This window comes from Pogoniulus pusillus, chromosome 9, assembly GCF_015220805.1.
Source record: "Pogoniulus pusillus isolate bPogPus1 chromosome 9, bPogPus1.pri, whole genome shotgun sequence".
In the NCBI taxonomy this organism is placed as follows: domain Eukaryota; kingdom Metazoa; phylum Chordata; class Aves; order Piciformes; family Lybiidae; genus Pogoniulus; species Pogoniulus pusillus.
This window is the reverse complement of record NC_087272.1, coordinates 27,928,574-27,955,688: the sequence shown is the minus strand read 5'-3', so window position 1 is coordinate 27,955,688 and position 27,115 is coordinate 27,928,574.

The following is a 27,115-nucleotide window of genomic DNA, read 5'->3' as shown; positions in this document are numbered from 1 at the left end:
AGCTTAGCAGGCTTCCCAAAGCCAGAAACTGAAGGTATCAACAGGAAGCCTCTCACGTTCCAATTTAAACTTCAAGCCCCATGATACTTTGTGCCAGCCAGCAGTTTTGTTTTGATGGCAGCATAGGTTTGAATATCAGCAGCTAATTCAACTCAGCCCAAGAGAAATTTCCCATTACTGAAATCGGGTATGATACCTTTAGGAAGGCAGCCCAAAGAGGGCAATTTAGTCTACTTTTGTTTGACGATAGCCATGGCACTGTACCTGTGAAAACAAACAAAAAACCCCAACCCAAATGAAACAAAAAGGTAAACCAGACTTCAGCCTTTGGTTGTCATTTGCCCTGGCCTATATGTGTGTTCTCTAATGTAGAAACAAACCACACTACACTCTTCTTACTAAGTGGAAATTTTAACTGAGATTGGTTTTCAGAATACTACTGTCTTCCTTTCTAAAGGATGCACTGTAAAATCCCACAGCACAGAGAAGTATGAATGTTCAAATGTAGACATTTTCTGTCTCTGTAACATCTTTAACCATCATGCAGTCATCAGCCAAGGCTGAAGCCAGTGGTAATTGTTGCCTTGTTGGCTAGGGCTGGGTGATAGGGTGGATGGGATGATCTTCCAACCTGGTTGATTCTATGATTCTACTGGGTTCTTACTAATTAGGGCAGAAAGCAGATCTATACTGTAATATAGAGAAGACATTTCCAATCTTTTCTTTTTCTGTAACAGGCTTACAGTGATAGATCAAACATGGGTTTCATTCTCTCCAAGTGAATTCAATATAGTTAGCTAAAACTCAGTATCTAAATCACAGCAGTTGAAAAACTATTTTAGAGAACATTCTGGTATATGAAATAAATCTGAATTATTCAAACATACCTGAGTAATGTAAAACCATCTTCAAATATTTGCATTCCTGCAGTCTATCTAAAAGTTAAATATGCACACATATATATTTTTCTTATAAAAAAAAATCAGTGTGCTCAGTTATATAGCACGAAACATGCAATTTTGGCTCCATTTTGAATATACAGACACAACTAAAATACATACTAATTGCATAGATATTTCTATAAGACAATTTTTTTCCTATGTATGAGCATGTGTGACTACATATATCACAGTATCATCAGGATTGGAAGAGACCTCACAGATCATCAAGCCCAACCCTTTACCACAGAGCTCAAGGCTAGACCATGACACCAAGTGCCACGTCCAATCCTGCCTTATCCACCTGTACACAAATATATAATAGTAAAAAGATCCTGGTAATAAAAAGAAACTTGTTTAATTGCATTTCCTGGCTTACTTCTCCTGCACTCTGTGCTGAAATGGCAGGATGAGATTACTATGCTGGTTTTGGGGCTAAGAATAAGTAAATACAGACTAGCTTTTCCCTTTCCATATTTTCTGAATGTCTTTAAACAAACTATTCTGTATCCTAGGGTTATATTTTAACAAAATTTATGCAAGGGTGTATATATATAGTTTTAAAAGATTAAATAAATAGGTATATGTATATAAATATGTTTTGATTTATCTCTTAATTTTTTTACCTGTTGGGGAAATATCCTGATACGTTGCCATTGTTTATATGCTTTGTATCCATCTAGTTGATTTGGTGGTTGAGGGTATGCACGTGTGCAGAATGAGAGAAGGGTCAGGTGAGGAAATAAGGCCTGTCCTGCAAATGAGAGCTATAATCACTCCTTCCCCCTATAGGAGTGAATTCAGTGATTTTTGGCTAAAACTCAGTAATTAATCCATCCCTTCCATAAGAGGCAAAGTTATGCAATATTTTACAGAGGAATCATAGCTGTTGAAGCAACAGCTGCTTTGTCACTAAGTTGGTTTGACTATCAGGAGCAACATCAGAAACTCACCTTTTTCCTTGGAGTGTCTGTGCTTAGCAACTAACAAACTCTCTATGTCCTTCATTTTCCACATACTTTTCATGTTTTTCTCCTTTTAATGTGTTCTGCAGAGCTGTCTCTGTAGAAGTCTCATTCCCCTCAGCCCACAGCTACAAGCTACTAGTCTGGAACCAAGATTAAATACAAAAAATGTCAGATATAATGAAAAAAGCGGAGGAGAAGACTAGGTGGCTTAGTGAAATGGAAGTGGTTTATGAAGTCCTTAATCTCTAACTCACTGCTCTGCATCTTCTGCAGCCAGTCGTCAATGGAATTTTTGAGCATTTGATAGTTACTCAGTGACTTATGCTAAATAAGTCGTTGGTCTCAGCTGGGTTCCTTGTGACATAATGAGAAAACATAGCATGTGACACTGAAAGAGTCTTATATTGTCTTTTGTGATTAGTAAAGAACTAAAAGGTCAGACAATGGTGTACTTGTCCAAAAAGATTTTATGCAATCTAAAGTTCCATCTGTGTAAAACTTACACTATGAAAATTACAAATATTTACCAACCATTAAAATAATTTCACCATTTACTTATAGTAAGGACACAGCATTCTACAATAGCTCCTCTACCTGTTCCAATGCCATGCTTTACAGGCTAACAAGGATTATCATTGTGAATGTAATAAATTCCTCAGTTTAAAGAGTAACACAATTAAAAGACTACTTAAGAGTTCTATATGTTTCCAGTTTTAAGAAGATCTGAGAAGATGTATTTAAATAAAAAATGGAGTATTTTAATCCAAACCTTTACCAGAAGTGCTGGAAATGTCCCTTAACCTGTGGAAATTCCCACTGCATTTTGTTACATTGAGGAATAGGATAGAATATTGATACAAGCATAACAGAACCTTTATGCTTTCTGAAACTTAAACATCCAAGGCATGCAAATATCGAATATTTGTTTCCTTTTTCTCCCCCTTTCTTTCTTCTTTTTCTGTATTAGGTCCATTATCACTGCTCTTCCTCTCAATCTCCTCCTTCTGTGTTTGGTAATTCTCTTAAAGTATCAAAATTAATCACTTTATGAGATTTATAGGCCAGTTAAGACTTACAAGGATTCTCTTCCAATTCTCTGCCATACACTCAGGTAAATCTCTTTTTTTTTTCTGCAATTTTTAGAGGAAGCATTTTGTAAGTCTGAAGCATACAAACAAGAAGCATTTCATTAGGTAGACTGGAGTGTACTTTCATCAGAAAGATAATGGAAACAAATCGTTCACTCACATTTTAACAAAGAACAAATATACTACATGCATTCATCCATTTCATAACATATTTTTTTCAGTAATAGAAATAGATTTCTAGATGTTATAAGTCTGGAGGCCTTTTAAAGGAAATTAAACTTTAAATTGCAGTTCTGTCGTGTTTTGCTGTCTTATCTGGTGTGTGGAAGCAAGCAGGAAAATAAATCAAGTTTTGTTATTTGTTGACAGCTTCATTTTAATTTTATTTTATATAAGATTTGGTTTATGGTAGATAAGTTCTTAAAGGTCAGGGACCCAAATGTACTACAAGCAACTTGAAAAAAAAACAACCACAACTGAATGTGTGAATTATATGATATTAAATATACTGTTTAAATATATATATTTGTATACATCTTACTGGCATATCATAAAAGTTGATAATATCAGTAAAAAATAAGGCATTGAATTGTGAACATAAGCTACCAATTACATCTATCAAGGTTATACTTTTCAATAAATCTAAAAAGGTATTCATGAACAGCAATGAAATACATCACATATCTATTAAACAAGACAGCTCAAGTATTTGTGATGTTACAGTTTGCTGCTTTCATCCTTTCCCTCTTCCCTTCTGGCTGTCCTTTTAGTTTTTCCCTTCTCTTCACACATTCAACTCCTTATTGCACCGTAGGTTGGCAGAGTACATCTCCTTGTGTCTCACAGCTCTTTCCTAAGGTTAACACCCGCTACTGGCTTCTGCTGAATCTTTTAGTTACATTAAGTGCCAATTCTTTACAGTATCACAGTATCACCAAGGTTGGAAGAGACCTCACAGATCATCAAGTCCAACCCTTTACCACAGTGCCCAAGGTTAGACCATGGCACCAAGTGCCACATCCAACCTTGCCTTGAACTGCCCCAGGGACGACGACTCCACCACCCCCCCAGGCAGCCCATTCCCTTTGTGGGGTTTTGTTTGCTTGTAGAAGAGCTACAGCATTGCATCTGCACCAGTACCAATTTTATTATTTCTCTCCTGGGTTTCATGTTATTTTCTTCTTTATTCTTAAAAAGGGATTGACTCTTGAAGTAGAAAAATAGGAAACATCCATAAAAGAATTGTGTGGCTAACACAGTAGTAGTAAGAAATATGTTTTATAGTGATGATGAAGTATTGAAGCATGATCAGTGTTTTTTCTTCTCACTCAGGCGAGTTATGTAGGTGACTCCCAAGCTTTGAGATAACACAGGCAACTCCTTGTCCTGCAGAAATTTTTACTGTTGTGCTTTTTCTATACTTGATTACCTCCTGTTGTCTTTCTTGCAGACTATATTCTCTTTTCTGTTATAGATAATATATAAAATGATAGACGAAATAGAGTGTGTGTGTATATATATACTAGCCAGGTCTTTAAAAATGTGAATCATCTGATCTGAAAAATCTCTGATTTACATAATACTCTGCTCAAAAATTGGAATAAAGAGGATGAAACAACAGCAATTATAAATCCAGTTCATTCTCATAGTAGAACAGATTGCATAGCCATTTAATCTTTGCCCTCACTCTAAGTTAAAAGATCAGATTGTAATGCCAAGTCTGGCCTCAAACATAAGGTGAAATATAAATCTAATTACAGTAACTTGCACCTGTATTAATACTTTGCCCACTTGTTACTCTGCATTATCTTAAAACTAAAGGCTTAAGTAAAATTAACTTGCCCAGAAGTCCTTGGGCCCATATTTGTGCATGTTTAATATTTTTCAGTCTAGTAAATTATCTTTCTCACATTTATTGTGGGTTTTTTGTGGATTTTTTTCACTTCATCTTATAATTCATTGAAAATATTTGACTAAGCTTCCTTAAGTAGAATATTCAAGAATCAATGAACATGACAGGTTTAGAAGTAATTCATGAATAATTCCTTGTGCTTTGCACTGATTTCTCTCTCCTTTTATTCCTTTGTGCCATCAAAGGGTTCAGAGATTATCTCGGTATTGTGATCTGGAACATTTAATGAAAGTATGCTATGCTTTGGCTGCAGGACACAGTATTAGTGACAGATCAGGAGAATGCATGCAACCCTGGAGTAGAGCTAGCATTCAGCATCAAATTTATAAGCAAAATAAACTATAAAACTGAAGAAATCATATTAAAGCAGTTTAATGTTGTACTGTATTGTTGTCATATACAAGAAGACTTGCATATTTAGATTGTTGTATTTAGCACTCAATCTTCAAATATGGGTTCCAAGTTGATGTATCAAAACCATCCTTAGTCTGGTACTTAAAAGAAGGGGGGGAAAAAGAAATTAAAATTCCAGTTCAGTACTGGGTAAACACTTCTGTGTGGCCTGACTCCAACATCAGCACTTCATTTTAATGATAACGGCAGCTCTGATGTTCATTCTCAAATCCTTAAATGTGCTTAACAATCTGTTTATGCTTGGAGTGAAGTGAGTTTATGGGGACAGCTAAATGAAACAGATAAGTGTATTATGTAAAACTGTATTCTGAAATGTTTATTCTAGCAGTATGCATCTGGAGTGAATTTGTGGACTGTTATCCTCAGGTTTCATGCCTTTTAAAAATAAAACATATTTGCCTAATTCAGATGTAGACAATGATGTGTTAAATATGAAGGTTTTGACAGCATAACTGTAAAGTGGGCATTGTTTGAGAAGGTATAATTGTTTAAAAATCATCAATAGTTATTTAAAAATCATCAATAATATTTCATGCACCTGAATTTCTCTTCAGCTGAGGTGATTCTCTTCCTCTACTCTGTTCCAATGAGACCCCACCTGGAGTACTGCATCCAGTTCTGGAGCCCCTATTACAAGAGGGATGTGGACATCTTGGAGCATGTGGAGAGAAAGGCCACAAGGATGATCAGAGGGCTGAGACAGCTCTCCTATGAGGACAGACTGAGAGAGATGGGGTTGTTCAGTCTGGAGAAGAGGAGGGTCCGAGGTGACCTTACTGTGGCCTTCCAGTATCTGAGGAAGGCCTACAAAAAAGCTGGGGATTGACAAAGTCTAGGGGAATGGAGCAAAGCTGGAGGTGGGAAGACTCCAGGGTCTGAGGGCTGTATGTAAAGAGGAAATTCCTCATTATGACAGTGATGAGAGCCTGAAATGCGTTGCCCAGGGAGGTGGTTGAGGCTCTATCCCTGGAGGTGTTTAAGGCCAGGCTGGATGAGGCTCTGGCCAGCCTGATCTAGGGTAGGATGTCCCTGCCTATGGGAGGGGAGTTGGAGCTAGATGGTCCTTGTGGTCCCTTCCAACCCTGACTGATTCTATGAGGTTGTATCCGGTTTCATCTATGGGTTGGCAGCTGCAGGTATTAAAGCTCTATATTAATTCATGTATTAAAACTTTATTTAGCACATTGACACCATTTTCTTATTTGTCCAAAATACTGTTTCTGTAATAGATTGAGAAACTGGGCTCTGGCGTATCCTGAATGTGCATGTGTCTAGCAAGGCATCTATTTATCTTTTTGTCACACTTAGCGCTTCAAAAACCTGTGTCACTCTTCTACTTGCAAATGTTATTTTGAAATGACTGTTCACTGTTAGAGACACTTTTGGTCTGATTTTTCCAGATGTCATTCCATTTTTTACACAATGTGCAATAATAAACTTTTTGTGACCTGATAAAGCAAATCAGTTGTCTGACAATGTCTTTTCTACACAAGGTATTTAGTACACTTGCATTTCTGCAGGAAGTTCACTTCCTAATACTGGGTAAAGTAGTAAAAAATAGAATCATAGAATCAACCAGGTTGGAAGAGACCTCCAAGATCATCCAGTCCGACCTATCACCCAGCCCTAACCAATCAACTAGACCATGGCACTAAGTGCCTCATCCAGTCTTTCCTTGAAGACCCCCAGGGATGGTGCCTCCACCACCTCCCTGGGCAGCCCATTCCAATGCCAATCACTCTCTCTGTGAAGAACTTCTTCCTAACATCCAGCCTATACCTACCCTGGCACAACTTGAGACTGTGTCCCCTTGTTCTATTGCTGGTTGCCTGGGAGAAGAGGCCACCCCCCACCTGGCTACAGCCTCCCTTCAGGTAGTTGTAGACAGCAATGAGGTCAGCCCTGAGCCTTCTCTTCTCCAGGCTAAACAGGCCCAGCTCCCTCAACCTCTCCTCATAGGATTTGTGCTCCAGGCCCCTCACCAAATCAGCTATACTTTTACCAGCTATACTTTTACCAAAGAAGATTTGCAAAAAAAAATGTCAGGGATTTGCAATATTTGTAGTACTCTGCTAAAGTACTTTATTTGAGGAAAAATAATTGAGTTTGGGTTTTGGTTTTTTGAGACATTTGGATTCAAGTAGGAGAAGTTGGCTTACACTTTATTATTGAGGCCAGAGTCAAGGCTAAACTCTACCTTTCAAAATGAAGAATAGATTGGTTAAAAAACAACAGAAATAGAAGCTCAAAGAAGCAAATATCCTTTTTCTCTCTTCACATTCTATCCACATTTTCCTCCTATCATTTATGCATATGTTCAGTTAGAATAAGTTTGCAGTGGTTTAAAGCTCAGTTAGGACATCATGCTCTTTAAACACTGCTATAAAATAAAACTGCCAACTTTTTTTGTCAATATATCCTACCCTGAAGAAAGCAGAGGCATTTTTATTAACTAACTTTGCTTGTTTTTAAGGAATAAGATTTATAACCTTCAATAAGGGCTCTGAGAAATCAGAACAAATTATAGGTGAAGGTATGTTACCTGGGGCATATATATTTCCATTGTAATTATCAGTAGGAAAACAACCATACGAATTAAAGAAGCAGTGAGTAGAGATAACCATGAGAACACAACTTTTCCTTCACAACTTCTGCTTCCTTGTCACAAGAAAACTCTGAGCAGAACTGAAGCTCTTTCCTCAGTTGATCTCCATCTCTTAAGAATGCAGCTTGATTTTATGGTACAGAAGCTGTGACTTTTACCCCTAAGGCACAAAACAGCTTTGATACACAAGAGAAAACAGAAATGCTTGACAGGCAGAACAGTGTATTCCTTCACTAAGAAACAGGCATGTATAAAATGTAAATCTCATGTGGGTTTGCATACAACTTGTTCTCAATGGGGAAAAAGTGTGAAAGCTTCTTTGAAGGGGGAAATGAGTTGGAAAATAGCATCTGAGGATAGCAGACATGGGGCTACAGCAGCCAAGGTAACTAACTAGACAGATTCAGAAATATGTATCAGCCTGACTTTTCCTTTCCAACGATCAGTTTAGGACTGATGCTACTAACCACATAAACCTATAATACTGAAAAAGAGAAATAAAGGACATACGCTTCTATTTACAGAACTAGAGCCTTTCTTTACAAGTAAACCGTAGATTGCAGTAAGATTGCAAATATTCCCAACCTCGTGAGGTTGAGAGTGACATGGATTACCCAAAGATGAGAGCAAAAACCAAACCACCTCAAAACAAAAGTACTTCATGTACTTAACCATAAAGTAATTTTTTTTAATTTGACTTTTGGGTTAATAAAGTAATTTCAGTAGATAAATTACTACAAATCAGCCTCTTACCTTTATGAATTTGTGAGACTGAATTGACAAATGTTCATAGGTTACTTTTTTTAAGGAGTTGTTATTTTGATAGTCTAAACATCTGAGACAATTTAAAGTCAACTTTTCTTTTTAAACAACAGCAAAAAAAATCTTCAAATCGTATGGTTTTAGGTGAGGTTTAGATAATCATAAAAGTTTCAGAAAGTTCTGGGAACCAAAGCTCTTTACTGTTCACTGTTTTCCAAATGTCACAGACTTTAGAAAATGTTTAGTGAACTCACAGGATGAGCTAAAATTAAGTGGATCCTTTTCTCCATGAATAATTATTTTGTTGTTTTCCAGTGACCGTGATTTACAAAGCATGCTTGTCTACCTGGGGAGGTACATATTGTGCAAACAATGAAGAATAGCAAGAAAGAAGATTTTATATGTTGTTGTTCTTTCCAGAAACATAAACAATCCCAAGCTATACACTAGTTATCTTTGAGATGAACTAGGCACTAATTCATCAGGAAAATTAATTATCCTCTTGTAGGAAAAACTGCTGAGAGGAAATGTATTGCAGTATCTGCAGTGGTGAGACATATCTCATACCTGCTACGTTAAATGAAAATTAAACTTTTATTGGGGGTATTACTATGTTACTGTAGGTTGGCATGTTGTCTTCATATCATAAAGCCAGAGAACAACTTCTGACTTTAAACAGGAGAGCACTGACTGTGACTTATTCATTTATAATGAATGGCTGTCAACCATTTATAGTGGGACAGCACTTGCCATCCGATCATGGTTTCTTATGCAAACTACAAGTAGAATCACAAAGATCATGAGAAACTGGTCCTAGATATATTTGTTTGTCCTGATATTGAGAAATCCTAGCATGAGCATGTGAGTCATAGAAGGAAAAGAAATGAATTAGCAATCTACAAGCAGCAAATAAACAACATCAATAATGGAGAAGAAAAGCCTGGTGGAAATCACTGACATGAATCATCTTTACATTTTTAAAGGCAGGGCACACTTAAGGCACAGAAAGCCTTCAGCCAAAATTGCAGATAGGCTTACCTATGAAAAGCTACAATAGAAAACCTCCAATCTTTACCTAGGTTTTAGTAACATTAGAATGAATAAGGTAAGATTAAATTATAATTAAAAAATCAGCTTTTTATATTTTGTTGCTGTTGTTCCTACAGAGGCAACAGTTCCTAAGAATTTTTCCTGCAACCTTTTATCTCTGTTTCGAATTACTGAGGGAAAACCTAGTGATTTAAATTAACAAAACAGAGCCACCAAGCTGACCTTTTCCCTCCATAGTAAAAAAATGCATTCTTAAAAATCTCAGATTGTTCACTGATATAGGAGAGCCACTTTGAAGAGTGTAATTGCTTGAGCCCTTAGATGCATTTGTAATTTCTTGGACAAGCTTTTTCATCTTCCTAAATTATCAGTAACAGAGCTGCAGCTTCAGCACCTGATAATGGTGCTGCCTTTAGACTTAGCAAAAATAGATGTTTGCTTGGCACAACAGACCATATAGTCATCATGTATTTCCACTCTCTTATTTCTATTATATCAGAAGACATTCTGACTGTGTAATTTGAAAACAGATGGACATAGGTAGTGGGGAGTTAGAAGGGATGTGTGGTCCAAGGGTTTCTGTGGAGCAATGCTTTACTTCAGCAGTAGCAATCACTACCATTCCACTCATCTTCCCCAACTGCAGCAGAATCATAACCTGATTCCCCACCTGATACTCAGCTTGGTACTTAGCCCAGTTTGGCTTTTGTATGTCAAAAGTTAGAGTTTGGCTGGCCACTGTACAGATATTTTCAGTTGACCCCTTTCCCATCCCAAGGGGAAGAGAAAGGGAATAAGGGAAAACTAAACCAGCTTGGCTTTGAACCTAAGGGGTGGTATTGCCTACTCAGTATGAACATAAAATAGGAGAATTTCTTTGTTGTTTTTGCTTCTCAGAAAAAAAAATGCAGTATGAGTCTAATGTTCAAAAGAAAATACTGTAAACCAGAGTTTAATTTCTGAGTCACTGGAAAACATTGTTTACAGTTCAGAATATAGATAACATCCTGAAGTGACCATCCATCATTGCTCTGAATTGCTGGGTAAAATAGAAGTAAAAGTAGAAAACAAGCTATGACTTTATGTTAAGTGTAACTCCAAGATGGTCTTACCATAATAAAAAAAAAAGGCAAATCTGATGGAATTTTTAGATAGTTAACATTGAAAACATATTTCGAGCCCATATTATGTCAAGGTGCAAAAATCAGATTTTAGATTAATGGTGTAATAAAATAATACAAAGTAGCTGATGAAGGCTAACTTGGTTCTAACACAAGAATTCATCATGATAAACATAGCTCTCATTTCCACATCTGTCATCAATTCTTTTCTTTTAAACAAACAAAAAAATCATTTAAATATGGATTTAACCATTCCTAGCAGTCATTACAGCATTATGTGCTGCACCAGAAAAGAACTTTTCTGAATTCAAAACTATAAAAAATAGATTAGACAGTTAAATTATGCTCACATAATTACTGTGCACAGGCACAACTGGCAGCAGAACAGCTTGTCTTTTTTCTGTCTGGCATTTCCATTCTTCACAGTCTTGAAGTCACCTACTAGATGCTGTGTTTTAATCAGAATGGGTGAATGATTCAGATTAAAACTTGCCCAAGTAAGCAAAATGAAGGAATCTCAGGGCAGAACGTTAGATATCTGTGAGCTGGGTTGAACTAAAGCTTGAATGCCGAGAGCATTGCTGAAATTTGCTGCATCCTAAGCACAGTTTGAGCCCCACTAGGCATGGCAGGAATGTTGGCTGTATGGCCCATAATGAGAATCAGCGAATGCCCGGTGGAATGGGCTTAAAGACTTTGCCAAACCTCCCCATGTGAAAATACCCTGTGACTGTTGGACTGGTCTGCTGATTTTTGCCTTTGCCTTGTGATAAAGAGCTTGTAAGAGGGAGATAAGACTCTAGAGGAAAGGAAAAAGACAGATCAGGGAGGTGATATTAAAAGTCTCATATTTTCATCATTGATCATAACTGATGGAAATCCAGGCAAAGTCATAAGAACTGCAAGTCCCAGCAAACAAAATCAAATTTTGATTTAATTAGTAAGTTTTTCACAGTCTTGGTAAGACATATGAGAGTCAATGGTAAACCTGCTGTGTGGACCTTTATTTCACAATTTTGATTCATTTACTCTAGAAACTGTTAATCTTTTAATTTATTTTATGTAATACAAGTGAATATCCTTAGAAATTCTCCAAATCCTCATTCAGAATTATATGCATTTTATACAGTGAGTATAAAGTAGAAGCACATTTCCATTCTTCGATATCAATATTTCATTTTTTATCAATACACCAGCCATATTTAGGTGGTTTTTAATATTGCAATGACTGTATTTTTAACTGTTTAATGTGCTACTCTTAAGTAGGAATAATGAAGCCAATCCAAGCATTATAAACAACTCTGTAGACAGTATTCTTCACTGTAAGAGCTAGTGGAAAAAATCCAGCAATCTCTTTGGTTGTTATAATAATGATGTTTGTTTCCTGTTCACTACAAGAGTAATTAAAGAAGAATTTGGCTGAACTGCAAATACCAAGAAGCTAAAGTAACACTTTATATACACGCTTTGCTATAGCATAACACACAATGCCAGGCTTGGTTTCTTATTTCTTACTTTGAAATTCAGTGAGGTCGTCCAGCAACCAAAATATTGAGCTATAATTTTGAGTATTTTGCTGAAGCTGTCCGTAATTTCATTAATTCTTTTGCTAGTGCTGTCCATCTGAGATAGCGAATGTTTCATTACTGTCTCTGAATACATTACATGCATAACAAATGAAAAATCAATTAAATGTGATTTCTTTTTCTTATTCTTTTTGTCCCATTTGTCCCTAAACTTTATTATTGTTCAACATGACATTCCGTCTTCCCTTCAAATTCTATGTAATCATTCTTTTATTAAAGTTGACCTTTTCCTAGCCTAGAACAAATAGACAAATTACAGTAGAAGGTAAGCCGTTCACATGATATTCTGCGTGACTTCTAGCTTTTTGATTTGCTTACTGATTTAGGAGCTAAAGAATCTGGATTGTGCTTTTTCTCATAAATGCCTGAAACTTATTTAAAATTCTAAAAATGACTATAGCAGAAACAAATCTTCAGAAGGGACTACCAAAAATTTCACCTCACTGTGGTCAAGAGATAGTATAAGTAAATGTCCTATTTTGAGTTAGAATGAAACTAATTCTGTTCAGTGATTTTGCTTTACACCTCAGTGTCTTCCAAGCAGCTGCATTTTCTGCAGTTCATGGCATGTTTCACAGACACTGTCTACTTCTAGTGGGGCCAGCCACTTGAGGGGCAATGGATATAAAATGGATATAAAATGGATATAAAAGCAAGTTCCACCTTACTATGAGACCGATGAAGCACTGGAACAGACTGCCGAGAGATGTTGTGGAGTCTTCTTCTCTACAGACTCAAAACTCATTTGGATGCATTCCTACGTTTGGGAGAGAGAGGTGAACTCAATGGTCTCCGGTGATCTGTTCCAGCCCCTACTGTTTTATGGTTCTATGATCTGTGAATAGTGGAAAGGGAGTTTCAGAACATTTAATTAGAAAGTGTGATGAAGTTAAAGATGTAAGATATCCATTGCACATTCAAATTTCCCACTGACTTTGATGGGAACTAAGCATGAACAAGGGATGCAAGCTAAGACGTGAATTTACATGCTTAGGATAAACACAAGAGAGTGGAAAAGCTCCTGTTGTTCTTTGCAAACCAGCCGGTGAGTCATGCTTCCCTTTTTTGCTGTGTGCCTCCACCCTGTCATTAAGACAAGAATCAACATACTCCAAAAGAAAAGTCTGGACATTGCTTCACTTCCCATGTTTCAGATCACCAACAGTTTTCTCCAGTGAGGATGGGCAACATGACACCTACACTTGGTCCAACTAATTTGTAATATGTGGTGGAACGAGTGCAACATTTGATGAGTAATAACTTCTCGTGATTCCTTTTTCTTTCACACCAGCTTTCAGAATCACTCTGTGAATACAAAATTAAAGTTGTGCAGTTAAAGATGCAATTTTAATCAATTGATAATCACTTCTGTAAAGTATGTGCTTAGCAAAACTTTAACTGCATCTATTATATCAATTCTATAAAGCAGTATAAATTCATGGTATCTTTTGATTCAGCTGTAATGATTTTGGGTGAGATAAAATGTCACATAAAGAGATGAACGACTCATTCCACTTTTCCATCTAGATTCCTACCACTAAGGGTACTCGAAGGCTGTTATTTTTGTAGTATTCTTCCATGAATTAAATAGAAAATGTTCCAGACTGATCAAATGCAAATGATACAGTGGCATACCATAGGGAATTAAAATAGCTTTTTCCAGAGGGGAAAGTTCCTACGTCTTCCATATTTATATGTTGTCACATGCTATATGCAGTGTCCTAGAATCCACAGACTAGAGAGACACTAATTCTTTTGCACTCCCTAATCTTACTTTTAAATCCTTTGGCATTTTATGTATTAAACACCACACACATTAATGGGAAGATAAATGTACCTATGCATTCATGTTTGCTGGGTTTTGTCCTTACTGATGTGGAGATATTTTGCTTCACAGCTCTGCTGTTTATTTAAATTCTCCCTGGGATACATATCCCTGGCTTTATCATGTTTCAACTCCAGTTGAGTTAGTCTTAAGTAGTGTCTTTTCACATAGCTGGGATTTACCAGTCCAGTTGAAAATATCTACTAGTCAGCCTTGCAGGCAATTTGCTAAGTTATCTACCAAACCTTTTCCAAAAGATTATCCTGAATTTGTTTAAACAAAGAAAACTAGTGTGGATATATTAAGTGACATAATTTGTTCTTTACTAGTAATCTGCTAATTTATTAAAGTTTCTTAAAGACAAACTAACCCTTTCCTACCTTTCAAAAAACACTCTTTGCAGACAAAGACTGAAGTTTTAATAGTAAAGAGGAAGTCTAACTGACAGAGGAACTGGGCGATATTGTGTGTTTATCTCAGATGCAGATTGTATTTTAGGAACAAAGTAAAAGTCTGATAAAAAAAAAAAAGAGTGTAAAAAATAATTTTGGAAAGCTTCTAACTGTAGATCTGCTGACTGGGTCTTGGCATGATGCTACCTCCAGAGCAGATGAAGTGCAAGTATTCTGCAGGAGCCTCACAAGTAATGTGAGAGGCAATCAAAACTGCAAAGTGCAGCACCAACAGCAGCCAGGCCATTGATATGTCACCTGTGAAAGCTAAAGCCTCCCTGGAACTGACTGCTTCAACCAGAGACTTTGTGCTACTTGGTTAATGCTGAATAAACTGGTGAAGGCCAAAACTGGGCTGGTAGCTATGCTTATTAATGTTTCCTGACACTTTCCATTAAAAAATGCTGATTTTAGTACTTTTCAATTTGCCAGCTGGTAGACATTTGGACTGAAACGTTTCTTAGTGTCAGCTTAATTTCAGCAGAGATTTCTTATGTCTTAAGCACAGAATATTAGTCAGAGAAGAGGTGGAGGGGTTCCACTTACTGCTACATAACCATTTTTAGCATATGCAGCTCTGTAATAATTTAAAGCCAAGGCACAAGATGAGAAAGTAAACAGTATATTGAGCCCAGTAGCATGAACATCTCTTTCATTCCTGTAATGGCAAAGGATGTAGCTGTTGAGAATGGACTCATTAAGAGGAATATGATAGGGATCAGGTGGAGGCAGACTGTGAGTCTGTAATGCTAAAAACAGGAAAAAAGAAAGGGTGGGATTTGTGCTGGGGAATATGTCAAAGAAATTTAAGGAATAAAGATTATAATTGATATGACAGTGAAAATGTGACAAGTAAAATCTCTGAGGATTTGTCAGGAAGGTCTGTGACAATAGAAGCATGTTGTCTCCTTGGAAAAGATCTCAGCACTCCTGAGCTGTTTGATTAGTGTATTAGCTCTTTGTAATAATTCAGTATTTCCATTCATAGATATCAGCATATTAGTAAATGGTGGGTGGGAGACTTTTCTGGTGGCATATTGCAATTAGTCATTTTGTATAAACCAAATTCAATAATAGTGGAGTAAATATTGCATGATCAGTCTTGATGTGCAATACCTACTGGCACACTGTGGTGGATCATGATTTTCTTCTCCCCCCCACCCCTGAATTCACCAGACTAACTCAGATGACTTTTGGAAGATTAATCTATATTATAGAATCATAGGATCAGTCAGAGTTGGAAGGGACCACACGGATCATCTAGTTCCAACCCCCCTGCTCTAGATCAGGCTGGCCAGAGCCTCATCCAGCCTGGCCTTAAACACCTCCAGGGATGGGGCCTCAACCACTTCCCTGGGCCACTCATTCCAGGCTCTTCCACTCTCATGGTGAAGAACTTCCTCCTCACATCCAGTCTGAACCTACCCACCTCCAGCTTTGCTCCATTCCCTCTAATCCTGTCACTACCTGAGAGCCTAAAAAGTCCCTCCCCAGCTTTTTTGTAAATTTAAATAAAAAAATTGTAAGTTTAAATAAAAATCAAAGTTGAATATATTTTTTTTTACTTTTGTAAATGAAAGAGCTGAGATGCAGGGCCAAGCATATATAGAGGAGGTGAGATAGAATCATAGAATCATAGAATCAACCAGGTTGGAAGAGACCTCCAAGATCATCCAGACCAACCTATCCCTCAGCTGTAGCCAGTCAACTAGACCATGGTACTAAGTGCCTCATTCAGTCTTTTCTTGAACACCTTCAGGGATGGTGCCTCCACCACCTCCTTGGGCAGCCCATTCCAGTGGCAAATCACTCTCTCTGTGAAGAACTTCCACCTAACATCCAGCCTATACTTTCCCCGGCACAACTTGAGGCTGCGTCCCCTTGTTAAGATCCATGCTGAAGGTCAATTTTCAGTAAAGTTACAGAGAAGATATAGGATGCATACAGCCATTTGATAAGGAGAAAAATAAATTAATTACTTTATGTATGCTATCTGAGAGGAATTTTCACAATCTCACAATCATAATAATAATAGTACAGTATTTCAGCTCTAGTAAGGGTATGAAATCCACCAAGATTCAGCAAGTGCCATACAACAGAAAAATATATACATTAAAAATTATATCTATTTAAGAAAGTAAAAAAAAAAAAAAAAGTAATCCTTCCAAGTGCAACCCAAGCTGATTTGATCTGGGCTTTACAACAGGAAAGGATGAAGGTGCACTAGTACAGAGAAAACGTGATGAAGCACAGCTTGTGTTTGACAAAGACAGATTGTGCCAAACTAATCTGATATCCTTTACTGAGGAGATAATTGCTTTTCTAGACAAGGGAAATAGGCCTAATCTAGATCTAATCTACTTGGAAGCCAGGAAAACATCTGATGTTGAATAGGAAATTATTAGTTAAACTAGGGAAGATGATTGCTAGGATAAGAATGTGGAAGTGGTTAAATTAGGAGCTGAAGGATTGCTGACAACACTGTGGCATGGAGGAGCTGGATCAGTTCTAAGGTAGATACTAGTATTTACTTAAAACTGAGAAAATGTTGATGAACTTTCCTAATTGCTGAGAAGTTTCCTAAGTCTCAAGTACAACAAGGACAGAAAAAGCATGTTTTAGTTCCAGGAAAAATTCAGAGATTCAGAAATCTAAAAAAATTATCTACACTGAACCTACAAGGATAATAGTGTTGGATCAACATGAATGTCTACGTTGTACATCTGTCAGCCCTACTAATACTGTTAAAGTTGAACATATGGGCAACTAACTACACAGGAGAATAGGTGTATGTTTGATGACAGATAACGGCACAAAATAGCTTAGTGAAGATACTAGCAATTGTACATCACTTTAATTCAGTTTGATTAGGTATTTTCTGCTTTCATGCTGTTGTTTTCACTGTATGACATTTTATACCTTGCTTTGGGATTTCTGTACTTTACTTTTTAATGTATTTTAATTTGTAATTAACACCCTTTCTTCAACCAAGAGGTCAGGCAATGCAGCATGGTGCTAAAAAAATGTACAATGGCTACTCTTCCTCTTGGAATCTGATTTTGTTATGATTCATTTGGTGCTATGCAAAACCTTCCACTTATGGAGAAACAGGAGGCTACTGTTTGAAACAGGAACATATCTCTATCTGGAGAAACTTCACTAGGAGCCAGCTTACTAATTTCAACTGACCAACTATTTATGTAGCCTATTTATTTTTGCCTCCAGTATTCTTTGGAAGTTATTTCTCTTTCACTTTAATTTGTATATGAAGTCAGGTTAAATAATTTATCTGCTTTATTCTGGGTTTTGAGTTTTCTTGTTGGTAGAAATAGAATCATAATGATAAGTCTTCTTGGGAGCTAATGTTGTGATTTACTACTAATTTAAATAAAGTCAAGTTCATTACTGAACCTCATAATGCATGCACACACATATTTTATCTTAACTGATGTATTACATTTACATTGATTCATCACATAATTCAGAACCCCTACCAATCACAACGTTGTCCTTTTGTTCCCAAGGTTTTGAATGTTTGTAATCCTTTCAGAACACTACTTACTACTGGTTAAGTTTAAAAGCAAACATGAGTTTGAGTGCATTAATATTGAACTACATGATACTCTGACAAGTGACATTTAGGACTAACCAACTGAGTTTAAAGATTTAGTTTGGTGGTGTTGTTCTGGAGTACTCCAAATTCCTTTCTTCTCCTCCCCCTTCCTGAGGGTTTGCATAGGTAGGAGGAAGGCATGAAAACTGCTTCCCCCGCTCCCATCCTGCAGGTTTGAAGGGGGAACAGTAGGAGGCACCTTTCCACACGTGTGCTGTCCCATGTGGGAGCCCACACTAGAGCTGGGCTGGTGGTGGGCTGGGTTTTCGTGCCCAGTATGTAATGGCAAATGGACACTTTGTCTAGAAAAGGACAAATAGAGCAAGGGAGAAGGCGAGGGGGTTCCCGCCTTGAGAGAGTTCCCTCCTTGAAGGAGTTCCTGACAGGACAGGTTCCTGCTGTGACAGAGTTCTCATTTTGGGCCATTCCCGCTATTCAGCGGCTCCTACTTTTTTACGTGGCTCTCAGTTTTACACCGCCCCTGCCTTTGGATGGTTCTCCCCACTTTTGCACCATTCTGTGCACACTTGCAAGCTTGGCGAGTCCATTTGAGAGAGCTGCCGGTGACACCCGGACCCGGCCACTCTTGGACCATATGACCAGCCACCTTCCTGTCTGCCTGCTGCACTGGGGACCTGAGAAGTCTGCCTCTCCCCTGCCACTGCTAAGGCAGCGTCACCTCCACGAATCCCTGTCTTGTGGCAGCCATGTCTCAAGACATTTCTGAGTTTGGCAGCTTTGCCACGCACCTTGGGCTTCTGCCACATGGATCCAGGCTATTGGATACTGCTTGCAGTGCCAGGAGGCAGATGAGCTGCAGAGAAACCCAGCAAGGGATCACTGCTGAATATCTACCTAACCTCTGTGAGTAAAGCCTGCTCTTCCCTTAATTCTCTGCTCAGCCTGACTGGTAGTGGGGGAAAGCTGTGTTTAGAGCTTAGCCTTTTCCATTTCATAGAATCATAGAATCATAGAATCAACCAGGTTGGAAGAGACCTCCAAGATCATCCAGTCCAACCTATCACCCAGCCCTAACCAATCAACTAGACCATGGCACTAAGTGCCTCATCCAGTCTTTTCTTGAAGACCCCCAGGGACGGTGCCTCCACCACCTCCCTGGGCAGCCCATTCCAATGGGAAATCACTCTCTCTGTGAAGAACTTCTTCCTAATATCCAGCCTATACCTACCCTGGCACAACTTGAGACTCTGTCCCCTTGTTCTATTGCTGGTTGCCTGGGAGCAATTTCCTGACTTCCTAAATCTCTACATTTGTCTAAAAACATTTGTCCAAAACATCCTTTTGAAGAATTCCCAATTGAATCAGAATCTGTAAATAAACTAAACTAGTTTTGTATACAGTTTGGGGTGCAGGGTTTTCAGGAAAATAAAATCTGTTTTTAGAATTCCTGACTTGGCCACATTAATTCCCTGCCTCCATATAATTCGTATAAGCTCAAGTAAATTCTCATATATTTTGGTTTAATATAGTGCAGCATCCATAGAAAATGCTAGAGACTACATTTGATTATCATAGTTCAAGCAACTTTTTCAATGAAGGACTACTTGCTGAATACTTTCAGGATGTTTAAGCAGTATATAGATACTTGTAGATAAAGATGTTGATGTAAATGTAGATATGAATATGGATGTCATTGATATAATCAAGAATATCACAGACTGCTGCAGGTAGAAAAATGATAACATGTCAGGTAATTTATGGATTGAATTATTTGTTCAGTTCAGTGATCCAGTTCTCCTTGCAAATCAATTCTAAATAACAATAATAATATGCCAGGCCATTGAATAAATCCATTTTGTCAGTTCTATGATAGTTTTTCATCCATATATCTCTCTCTTAAAAACAGATAAAGTTTTTCTGTAGGAAAATGGCCATTATCAAGTAATAGAGAGACTGCATCATCTGTCTTATGAGGAGAGGTTCTTCAGCTGCAAAAATATCTAGAGAGTGGAGGTGATGAGGTTGGGGTTGAGTTCTCAGTGGTGGCCAGTGACTGGACAAGGGCCAGTGGATCTGTACTAGAATGCAGGAGGTTACACCTGAAGTCCTTACTTTGAGGGTGACAGAGCACTGGAATAGCCTGTGCAGAGAGGCTGTAGAGTTTTAAAACCTGCCTGAGCAGGTTCTTGTGCCTAATCTGGGTGTATGTGTGTTAGCAGGAGGTTTGGACAACATGATCTCCAGAGGTCCCTTCCTATCTGTACCATTCTGGGATTTGAATACAATCTAAAGTATATTCCTTTGGCATAGAAAGCAAGATACATGCTTTAGTGTAGCTAACTGAGTCTCATAAACAGGTCACTCATTTATGAAAACTGAATAGTGAGTTCCAAAGCACCCTAGTAAAGCTAGATGTCCAGTTAATTTCAATGAATATTAGGCTTCTAGCTCCCTTAGGCAGCTTTCAAAATGTCATTGTATAATTACAAACAGCTTGGACCAAAGCCTACTGAATTTAATAGAAAATCTCCCATTGATTTCAATGAGCTTTCGGATCATTAACTTTATTCTGCACAAATGTTTCTAAGGCATTTGGATAGCAAACACCACATCTTTTAGAAACACTGCACTGCAAAGAACATCTTTACTTTTCAGTATATTTGAGCTATTTACAAAGCACAGAAAAAGTACTGTAGGAAGCCATATAATTACAAAAACATTGTAAACTTTGGTGCAAAATATAGCACTAAAAAAGCAAAGCCATTCCGTTACAGAGCTGGTCAGGACTGTTTTGCAGAATTGTTTCAGGTAGAAAAAAGGTGAATTAATCAAACCAGAAACTGTTGCAAGGTATGGCTAACTTTAAGGAAGGTAACTGTTGGTTAGGAGTATTTTTTTTTTTTAAGTTGAAATTGTCAGGATAGTTCTTGTCAATATTTTCTAAGTAATAAATATTAACTTTGATTTTTTTTCTACTTGGAATTTTGATCTAACTGCAGAAGCACAGGTAATTCTGGAAGATTTGTGGGTTTATGTATTGAAAGACAACTTTTCCTTTTCTTTTTTTTCTCAACTGAAACACTTTTCTGTTTTTTTTTCAGTTAATCAGAATGAGTAAAGTTTCAATTTTGCAAAGAGGAAAAGCTCTCCTGCATAACAGTCTTCAAAAGTTTAGCTGTATCTATTGCTAAGCTATATTTTAACAGTTTACAAGTTTACCTTTTCATCCCTAGATATTCAGGTATCATTTTGTAACAGACACACTGAAAGCCCTAGGCATGATTTGTTGGCAAAGTCACAGACAACACAAACAAAGGTGATTATATTGTGGAGCTCCTCGTGAGACAGAAATCCAAGCAGGTGCCTCAGCCCCAGGAACACAAAACGAGAGTATGACACCTGGTTTATCACCATGCTATAATAAAATGCTGGTAGCCAAATGCAGAATTCCAAACAGTGAGTTCAAATACAGGAGCAGAGAGGGTTACAAATACTTCTAGAAAAGAGAAAGGAGAAAAAGAAAGCTGGAGGTGGAGTGAAAACACCACAAGCAATAGTTACATATGATTAATATAGAAATAAACTGTTGAATATGAGTCATAAATGTAGCCACTGTGAAAAGGTGCTCTTTTGTAAATTGGCTGATATTAGGAGACACAGTGCAGCGCAGTGAAAGGAAGATAAGGACAGGCAACCTTCTGTCTCCCCTTGAAACTAGATCTTTTCTTTTAAATGTAATGGCAACAAACGTTAACATTTCTTCTAAAGCTCAGCCTTCTCCTTATCTCTGTCTTATAATTATCTTACACAGACATGCACACACACATGTTCACAAATAGAGATATGGAACTGCATCAAACCAAAGTTATTGTTGCAAGTCAAACCTGAGAGATTTCACCGTTGTCACTTAGCATAGCCATAAGAGACAGAGAAACTGTGCTTCTATCCCACCCAAATGAAATGCATATCTGCTAAGAAACTGAATCCTTGGCCTAGAATCACATTGGAAAGGTATAATAGAAGTTAAATAGATTTAAAAAAAATAGATGGACTAGGAAATATTTCATGTTGTTCCTATGGTATCACCGAATCACAATGTAATCTTGACTGCTTGGAATGAGTGGTACTAAGTGAAGCCTAAATATCAGTGTGCTTATAACTCAAAAGGACAAGAAGGCATTGTTGCCATAGCATTTTTTTCATAGATGATGGAAATGTTTCAAGAAGATCAGATGAGGTTTTTCCTTCAGCTTGTCTAACATGGTATCCCTTTATTTTTTTTTTTTTTATAAATAAAGTATCTTAGCTGAAATACTCCATAACTGTCCTAAATTCTGTGAATTCCATGATCAAAAGCTACTGTATATATGCTCTAAGGTTTTTATAGTCCTCTTCGGGTTCTGGCTCATTACTGGTCTTGAGAAATGGAACTGAAACTAAGGAAATTATATTGTTTAGCTTTTTTATTGCTAAAACTAATTTGAACTCAATTCAGAGGAGAAATAAATTTACTTTTAAGAATCTGAAGAAATTACCTCTTGGAACCAAAGAAGTTTTAAAGGAGCAGTAAATGCATAAGAAGTTCCCTCTCTAACCCAGCCCAAACAAAACCAAAATGAAATAACACACTATTCATTTAAGGAAAGCATAAAGCAAAGTATACAAGTGTTGCAACCCACATCATTGATAATTTTAAACAGAGCAGTGAACATCTTTTCTCCTAGGAAGTCAGAAAATGATAAAGATGTGTATTTTTTATCTGGGGCTTCTTGCAATTACCTCAGTACAAACAATTCATATTAATGTGGAATTCAAGAATAACATAGAGCTAAAGAACTGTTTGATGGAGAATAGCAGTTGGAAGATAACATACACTCAGTAATATACATTGCAATCTTGGCACTCCCATAAGGAACAGTGTTAACATTTTAATCTCTACCAGTCTTGTGAATTTGAGGTGGAGTTCCTTAATTCTCCCTACACACTTTGCTGAACCATGGAGCAGTATAGAATGCAGGATTGGATAAGTTTAAACTGAAAGGTGTGCACAATGAATTTGATATGCAAGTGGGTGTTGAATCTTTGTGACCAGGACAGAGGCAGACAAAATTCACCCAAAACACAGACAGTTGGATATATAGTTCTCTTTATCAAACATTTTGGCATCCAGACTAGCTCCTTTTATATCAATCTACTTTCTAGTGTACGCACAGCCCTAGAAATCCATTGGTACAACCATTAATCTCATTGGAAAATAATATATGTGTATTATTGCATTATCCTGTGTAGATTAGTGAAATACCTTTCTCTCGTGGACAGAGGTACTGGCACAGGTTTTCATTTTAAAGTATTCATGATATGTTCTTAATGATTTCACAGCAAGAACAATAAAACAGCAAGAAATATTAACCTAACCTTACATTGCTGCATTTTATTGTTCATTTCAAACAAATCAATAGCAGATAAACTCTGAAAATTTAAGCAAGTACAAATTCACTGAACTTTAACTATTTTTCTTATTTGATCATCTAAGTATTGGTCTTTTCCCCCCCTGTCTTTACCATCTGTAAAACAGAAGTTACTTTATTCACAGTGTGTGTATGTGTGTGAGAAAAAGTTTTCCAAGTGATCATTTTCAATTCTTTAAGCAAAGAGAGTGGAAACAGCAAACAGCAAACCTTATCTCATCTTCACTTCTATTCATTCAAGATTCTTTTACTAACTATGCCAGCCTTCTACCTAATAAAAAGTAGTTAAGAAAAACAAGTATAAAATCACCCTGATGAATGTAAAGTCTCCACCTATTCAAAACAAATATCAAATACACAAATTATGTGTTTATCATAGATTTTTTTTTTCCACATAGGGTTGTGTGCTGTCATGTGCTGGTTTGAGGCTAATGGGAGCATTTTAATGGGAAAAATCAGATTATAGCCTGTGAAAAGAAAAATAATCTTGATGCCTACTTCACTCGTAGGCTTGCTGAGATGTATGAAAACAAGGACACAAACATAGATAACGTAGTGTGAGGGTCTCTATCTGTTGGAGTTGGTGTCTGTGCTGTTTTCCCTGGGCTTTTGTCATGTAACCCAACTAATTCTGCTTCTAATCCCTCTTGCTAACCCTCCAAACTCAACTTGCATGTAAGGCATACTCTGGGATAAGGCAGAGGGGTAGAAAGAAGGTGGAAGGATGGTTGAGAGCCCTTCCTGGGGATTTTGATTTCTGGAAGGGTTGTTGTGTTTCTGGAGTACTTTTAACTTGTTTATTTCTGTATATAGCTGTATATATTTGTAATATATTGTAAATATCTGCTTGTATATTGTGCTAAGCTGTGAATTTAAAGCTTCATTCCTTAACTTCCAGCTGACTGAGTCTAGTCTGAGTGATTTCATAGGGGTAGAGGGGTGGGTAACTCCCAAACCATCAGATAGAGTTGTATGCTATCATAATTGCAGAGTAGACTGTCAATTTTAACATGTTTTGTTAGGAAAATCAACACTATAAAACCAGATGTTCCAAACATCATAAAATTGTTCTATTTATATTGAAAGGCCATCTTAAAAATTATTGCAGATATTAATAATAAAATATGCAAATCAGTAATAAAATTTTGATTTGCATACAAATGTAACATCTGGTTGCTGAAAAGATTTTTTTGTTTTCCTCAAATAATTTATCAGTAGGATTTGGGGGTTTTATATTCCATGCATACGATGGAATTTTCTACATTGCATAAATGGCAGTTTCCTTCAGACATATTTTAATTGCTACCCATTCAAGAATGCATTGTTATGAAATACTTCCATGAGAAATTTCTGCTATGCCACATTATTATTCAAGGTTCATATACAGTGTATTAGTTCTGTATATAAACTGGCAGTTGGCCATCATGAATTCTAATAAATTATTGGGACAGAGAGTTATCTAGAGTGCAGTACTTTTTTGCACCTATTTTCATGGCATCATGTTGCTTTCTACCCACTTGGGACCTGCTTTGACCATGTTAATGATTGATATTTAAAGTTTTCATGTAATAGAAGTGATTACACTGTATATCTTATCCTGCAAGAAACAAACAGGGGCTTTGGACTAATAGTTTTCACCTCTGCAGTCACTGAAAAGAAGCACAATGTGATGAACTGATTCAACATCTCATCTTTGCTGGCTTGTGACATAGATGATTGTAGTGGAACCACAGTCTCCAATGGATTATTTTTGTATCAGTCTTGTGGAATTTGTGTTGATGTTTGTATTCAAATCAGTTCATCTGGCTTTTTATTTCCCCTCACATTTATAGAGAGGCAGGTATTCGTCTGGTCCTAATCTTGCTCCCTATTGTGCATGTCCTTCTCAAATGTGATTTTCTTTTAGCTGCCCTTTGATAACTTTTACTGATGTTTTTATGCCTAAACTAGATTTTATGTCTGTAAATGAATGTCTTCAATGTTGCATCATGAAATTTTTGTTTGGTTTATCTCTTCCCAGTTCCCTATTCTAAATCTAAGCATTTTGTAACTTTATTCATATGCCTTGCAGTCACTCCTCAGGGCTTCCCTTTTCTGTCATCATTAGCATACAGATCTTGATATCTCTATCAGATACTCTTCTTGTAATATTTGTTGCATATTACATTACATATAAAAACTCCAACACTCTGTATATAATGCAAAGTGTATGCAGGTGTCCTGGCCTTGCTTGAACATGATCCCATGCCAGCTGTGGGATTCAGGCCATTAGCAGCTCTGAGTCAGATAGAACAGCTGATTTAAGTGGGCTCACAGATGTATCCCATGCCATGAGCATCATACTCAGTGTAGATGAAGTTTGCTGAAGGAGAGGGGGCTTCCTGCTTGGGTCTTTCTGAACTCTGCTCCTCACTTTGCTCCTCTTCCTTTTTGTACTCTTAAGGATTCTTGGGTGCTGTGACTGCTGCATCTTTGCTGGACTAAGAATAATTTTATATGCTTTGTATTTACATTGGTGCCAATCTGACTGTTTTGTTAAATATATTTTAATTTCAGCCTGTGGGTGTACTTTTCCCAGTTCCACTTTTCTGCTGAGGAGAAGTTATCAGATGACAGAGCAACTGCTACAGTGCTGTAGTTCACCAGAATACCACCAAAACACCACTATTTCATGACCAAAAAAAACAAAACAAAACAAAACAAAAAAAAAAAAAAACTGAACTGCCCTTCAAATGCAACGTGTTTTCTATAACTGTATTTTTACTGTAGCTTTGTGTATAAAACACAAATTAATGACAACACTGTAAGGATATAGTTAAACAAATCTTGAGAATACTGTCTTCTATCACATTTTCAATAGTAAATAGCAGTAATTTTCCTATTTCTGGTCCTAAGTAATTGAAAAAGAAATGAAAGTCAAGCTCCAACTGTTAACCACCTGGATTCTGCACCACTGAGCTTCAGCGAGAGAAAAAAGGCAGAAGTCATTCTAATAACGCTGTATAGTGACTATAATGGTAACAGATGCATGCCACGTTTCAATGCTCTGTGCAAACTTGTAGTTTAATAGTCTTAAAGCTTTACTTTCAAAACAAAACAAACTAAACCCCAAAACAAGCACCATACAACAACAAACCCTCACTGTTTTGTATAATGCAAATAATGAAACTTCACCACATAGCTTACAATTCTTCATACACCAAGTGATCTAAATTATAATGAGCATTAACAGGTCCCATTTTGCAAAAAGGAAAATCTGGAGGAAAACTGACCTTTGATTCAGCCCACATTCAGAGCAAAACTGTGATAGTCTGCAAATATCAGAAGACACTGTGGATGTAATTGCAGTCCC